Source organism: Mustela nigripes, chromosome 13 (assembly GCF_022355385.1).
Source record: "Mustela nigripes isolate SB6536 chromosome 13, MUSNIG.SB6536, whole genome shotgun sequence".
In the NCBI taxonomy this organism is placed as follows: Eukaryota; Metazoa; Chordata; class Mammalia; order Carnivora; family Mustelidae; genus Mustela; species Mustela nigripes.
Window position 1 is genome coordinate 132,941,367 of NC_081569.1, and position 6,107 is coordinate 132,947,473.

General features: G+C 46.7%; 1 protein-coding gene across 3 annotated transcripts in view; it reads right to left on the reverse strand.

Annotated features, from left to right (window-relative positions):
- RGS6 (regulator of G protein signaling 6) overlaps positions 1–5,639 on the reverse strand; it is a 542,081-nt gene extending 536,442 nt beyond the window's left edge. For all 3 annotated transcript variants that reach the window (XM_059373828.1, XM_059373830.1, XM_059373829.1), the window contains exon 1: positions 5,153–5,639. The gene's annotated coding sequence lies outside the window, so the exon portion shown is untranslated. The remainder of the gene's footprint in view (positions 1–5,152) is intronic.
- Positions 5,640–6,107: the final 468 nt, after the last annotated feature.

The window sequence follows — 6,107 nt, forward strand, 5'->3', positions numbered from 1 at the left end:
GACCACCTGGTGACTCAGGAGCTGGACCTGGGCCCTCAGAGGCACCTCAGCCCCTCTCCTGCCCTCGGAATGTTTGCGGGACCCCCGTTCCCATGGTGAGAGCCATCTCCAAGGACACAGCCCTTGGAGAAGAAGGGGTTGTTGAGCTCCCTCTGGACTGAATACATATGTGAACCCCTTCAAGGCTGCTATAAAAACCTAAAGATTCTGGCAGGCAACACATTATGAAGATCTATTTAGCTTGCAGCTGCTGGAGACAAAGCTCATATGTAAATTTCCTTGCCAATTAAACCTGCAACTACCAATCCGGTGTGACCTGTTTTCCCAGACTCCTTGCCCTCCTGTACCCAGATAGGTTTCCAATTAATCTCAGGAAACTCCAAGGGCTGCAGACCAACAATAAGTAATCAAAATTATTACAAAATAGGCAATCGGTGTGACAGGGTCCAGCCCCTGGCGTCACGGTGCCTCCTTCATGAAGCACGCTATGTGAGTTCTCTTTTCCTCCTAACCAAGCACACTCCAGGAGCACTTTGTTATCTCTGTTCTACAGATGAGGAAACTGAGGTTCAGAAACCCAATCAACAGGGTTCTTAATTTCCTGTTCTATTAGTTCAAGAGCCACCAGTGTCAGGTCTCTGTCTGGGCTCAGAGCTGGCCAGGTGTCGGGGAGCACAGTACAGGGGCCCTGGGTCCTCCAGAGGGCAGCCACGCTAATTCCCCTTCATGCAGGTTCAAGCAGCCATCATCGGAGAGGGCTCTGCTTGTGGTGCAAAGCCCTCCTGGCAAGAAAATATCTTCCTGGGGAGAGCAGACACTAGGGAATAATAAGGGGATAAGGGAACTTACTCCCTAAAAACTTAAAGGTAGCTTTTTCCTTTTACGGTTTTCCTAAGCATTTACAGAGACCAAGACAGCGGGTCTCCACAACTTATTTGGATGGGCTGGTTATGTGAACATCAACTTTGTTCCTATTCAAATATTTACATATTTTTTAAGTCTCCATCCATAAAAAGGGGGTTGTCTGCACCCTCTGTTTCTAACACCTAGGTAGAAGGATTAATTGTCTAATCACAAGGCAGCTATGCAAGGATGATCAAACATTGTAACTGGGGTATTTTGGCCAACTGGACTCTCCTGGCCTTCAGATGCATTCATTCAGTATCCGTAGAAGGAAGTAATGAAGAACAGCCTTGGGTGTCAGGCAGAACTCAGGCCTGGGTCTGATTTCTGGCGTGGCCACTGATCGGTTTCATTGACTGATGCAGGTGAATGTTTTCTCCAAGTCTTAGGTCCGCATTTTGTGATGTTCTAATGATTATTGTTCTACCTTCTGGATGCAGTTGGGGAGAGGAGTCTAGGCCACTGCTTCTCTGACCTTCTGCTTTTGTAGTTAAGATAATTAATAGTGAATTTACACACATATACCCTTTTGGAAATGTACATGTGATAGAAAATGAATTGCTTCTTTCAGATGTCAGGAAGGCAGCAGTGAAGCATACATAAGCTTTGCAGTTTGTAACATTTCAAGCAGGTACTCTGAGTTATTTAAGATAACTCATTAAATGTTCATTTTAATGGCCTACTCGTAAGCACTTTTGCTTTCCTTGCTGTCTGAAGAACTGGGCTTCATGACTGAATATTACTCTTACTATAGACTTAACGGTTCCAAATTTTGGATGGTTACCTTTTTTATCTTGACCAAATTTAAGAAAGTTTTTACCCACAGATAAAACTAATATTGATTCAACCGATGCTTACTGAGGTCCTACTGGCAGGTGCATTGCCGGGCACTAGGCAGATAGATGCCAAGAAAAGTGAAAAAGGGGGGGGGGGCGCCTGGGTGGCTCAGTGGGTTAAGCTGCTGCTCAGGTCATGATCTCAGGGTCCTGGGATCGAGTCCCGCATCGGGCTCTCTGCTCAGCAGGGGGCCTGCTTCCTCCTCTCTCTCTCTGCCTGCCTCTCTGCCTACTTGTAATCTCTCTCTGTCAAATAAATAAATAAAATCTTTAAAAAAAAAAAAAGTGAAAAAGGGATTCTTCCCCCAAAGAGCTCGTCATCTAGTTCTGGATATCATTCCCAGACCATCAGAGTCAGCATCATCTGGGGACTTGCCAGAAATGTAAATTCTCAGGTGTCACCCCAGACCCAATTACATCAGAGACTCTGGGGTTGACCCCCAACCATCTGTGTTTGCAAAAGTACCCTTTGAACAACTAGCATCATCGTCAAATATCGTAACAACAAATAGGTTAGTTTATTAACTAAATCTCAAAATTTCATTTATCTTTTGAGGAAACAGGCAGGGGGCAAAGACCACATGAGGTGGAGAAATTAAAACCAGAATTCGGGTATCCCCCCTCCAAACACACACTCAAACCTACACATGGCCAAGGTTATTTTTCTTTTCTGACACTTTAATCCCTAAATCTGATGGGGAGCCCTAAGTATTTCCAACCCAAAGTAAAAACCTTCATTTTTCAAAGAAAACAGAAAAACAGAGAAACTCCTCTCTTGGAAAATAAGGACCACCAACAAAATTCAAATCTGATCTAGCAAAACCATACAGTAAACTAGCAGTAATTTCCCAAACCTTTAACAGTCCAAGTTCCATTTTCAACATTTGAAAACTAGGAAGGCTGGGGGAGAGAAGTATAAAAATACAATGAATAACGTGATCAGAATAAAATCTGGGAAAATATACAATATGCAGAAATATCAACTGTGGTTCACCTCCCATGGGAGAATTACAATCCCTTTTCTTTGTATTTTTCCGAATTTTTCCCAATGGTTACATATTACTTTGGTAATTGAGAAAAAAAGTAAAACTGTTTTTTGAAATGTTACCTCCAAATCACTCGACATGAAGGTTTATTTTGTAATTCCATTTCTCTCCATACAGCAGGATACTGTGTGTGTGTAGTAATTATTTATATCATGCCATATGTTACAATGAAGATGAAATTCAGTAAATATATTCCTTCCAGCTGGCACTAACATGAAGAGGTTAAATGCTTTCCTGGGTTCAAAGCACTATGAATTAAGATAAGCTAACTGCGAAGTAAAGGAAACATTTATTGAAATCTCTGAGAGCATCCCTTTTGAAAAACGTTGATGTGACACATAGCTCCTTACTCATACCGCCCTGATGTTTAACCTCTGGCACAAAACAGAATGTTCAGCAATTCCTGGCAAAATCTTAGGAGTTCAGGGGATAAAATGCATGGGGGATATTAGAGAAATAAGAAACAGAATGATCCTACTTTCACATAAAATTCTGTCCCTGTGGATAAAAAGACGTCCAAAATTACTGGCAAATTTCATTGTCCTCAATACCCTTTAGAAAATGTTTTTTCTTTATCAAGAAATGTTTGCTCATTAAAAAATATCTATATCAGTTACTTCATTCGAGAAGTCATAAATAAACAAATAAATAAGGACCGTCTCATTTAAAGAGACATTTCTGCTGTAAAAACACTGCTGTAATATTTCACTTTATAAGACAAATTCATCACATGAAGAAAAACTAGCATTGCTTTACTGAAACTCTGAGCAAAAGAAATGCAGTGAGTGTTAATTCAAGTCTCTTAAATGAAGCAGAGAAGTAAAGTTAACCAAGGTGACGACTACAGAAAAGGAAATCCTAGTGGCTACCTGTTTTACCAAAATATCTCACAACAGTTGATATTTCTAGAATTTACAGACGCTTTCAGAAAAGAATGAGTTATGAGGTGTATATATTATACCCCAACATTTATAGTATCTAAGATCACCAGACTTATGCAACAATTTGGCTTGACAGTAGTATCAGAGAACTCAGAAAGAACTTATTATCTCAGGTTTGGCTGTTTAGCACGCAAGCTTTCACTTACAGAGGGGCATTGCCAAAAAGCCTCAAATTTCCCTCAGTTCTCTGCTTACTTTCTTTCACAGAGCAGTCTCACCCATTGCAAAATTAATAAATAATAATAAATAATATGAATGTACAACTTACAGAAAGTTTCTCCAACCCCTAGCTCCCATTCCATATAATTACCCATCTGCCTATGGAAGTTGGTCTATAGAAGCCTTGCTGTGAATGTAGCAAGCTAAAACCTACAAGAGTCCCCTTTCAACCACTTTTTGACAGAACCCACACAAACTTGTGGCTCAGTCTGTAACTCCCTCCAGACCCTTAGAAGCCTGGTTCGCATTCTTCCATCTCTCAACCCCCTCTGGTGAGAAAAGGGTCCGATGTTGGGTTTTGCCTAATAAACACTGCCTGTTTCTGCCGTTTTACTTTGGGGCTGCTCAAAGGTATTGATTAGAAATTACAAATCCAGCTTCTAACCATTGATAAATGCTGAGGAAACAATCCCAAACCAACGAGCCCCAAATATCTTCCACCTGTAACACAGAAATATCACTCTTCTCAAGAAATAATGTTCCTACTCCATCAAACTTAAAAAAATAATAGTAATAAGATAAGATAGAACAGCTTTCATTCTGAACAACATTAAATTTTCTGGGTCACTTTTTTCTGTCTCATCGGGCCACGTTTACAACCTGACGGGGACGGCAGAGAAGGTCTCTTCACGCTGCCAGGTCGGTTGTCGCCGTCTGAGAGCGAACACCTTACCGTCCCCTTCCCTGCAGCCGTTCCCCTAGAACAGACCTCCCACCCGCCCTGCCCTCCACACCTCACCACTCGCTTTTCTTTTCCTCCAAGCCCCCAAAGGGCGAGCTTCTTCAGAAAAAAAAGTTAATGAACCTCTGCTTCTGGGATAAAGGTGCCCCACCTGCGATCACAAAATCGGAAGACTGGAAATTCCTCAGAGCGCGTCCCCTCTGCGCGCTGGACCCACTCAGTGAGCGCTTCACACCCAGAAACCCGGGAACATGATTTATATGCAGACCTGCACCCATCCCACACAAGTCCGCACGCCAGCTTGCCTAACCACTTATGTAAGCTCGTGCCTCTACAGTCCCAAACTGCACACACACACACACACACGCACTCACCGACACCTGTCACGCATCTGAAATGGACAGCATCCACACCCAGGAGATGAAATGAAATCAACACATATGAATGGGGGGGAGGGGTCTACCGTTTTAAAACATCTTTTCCCCCCATTTGTTTCTTGCCCGTTTTTGTCACAACTACAATTACCTTAGCAACCAAAGAATTGCACTGACTCCCCCTCCGGCTTCTGAATTTCTCCTAAAGCCAAGCTTGCGCCAGGTTCATGGAAAAGCTAGAGAAGCCCAGAGAACGAGGGACCCGCAGCCTCTGTGGGGCGGAGGGGACGTCCGAGGCGGTGTCCCCGCTGCTCTCCAGAGACCCGCCTCGTCTTTGCGACTTGCCGCGGTGGCCAGCGCGGGGCTCAGCGAGCGGAGAGCGAAGCCCGGGGCCGGCGAGGAGGCGCGGCGGGTCGCATGGTGCCTGGGGCGCGGGGCGCTCGGGGTCTCCGGCGCTCGGCCCTCGCCCGCCTCGGCCGCCCCCAGGACGCCGGGGTCCGCGGAGATCGGTCCGCCCCCTCGGCGCCCGCGGGTTTCCGCAGCTGGGGGAAGCCGGAGCCGGGCGGAGCTCTCGCCGCGAGCAGGGCCGGGCGCAGGAGCTGCCCCAACTCTCGAAGTCGCTCGGCTCCGCCGCTCGCGAACCGCCGCAGCGGCGCCCGCTGTCGGGTGTCTAGCAGAGCTGCAACCCCGCGCCGCGCGCACCTGGGCGCCGGCACCTGGGCCCCGAGTCGCACGGCGCGGGGCGGGGCCGGGGCGGGGTCGGGGTGGGGTCTGGGCACGGGCCGGGGCGGGGGCCGGGAGGGGCCGAGGCACCTGCGCGCGTCCGCGGGGCTCACCTGCTCCCAGCGCCACGGATGCCGCCGACTGTGATTGTGATGTGCACGAGCCAGGGAAAGCCTAGAAATTCCTGCACTTTAGCTGCGTCCGAGAAAACTGGCAGACTGGCTCAGCGACGCGGAGTCTCCTTTGGTCAGTCCCGAGAGCTGGCCGCGTCTGGAAACTTCAGTGGCGTCAAGGTTGTCTAAGGGATTCCAGGTCCGAAGTGATCTTGCCCGGTAGCTTGGAATCGCCGACGTGTGCTTGGCGCCCCCTAAATTAAAATGGGC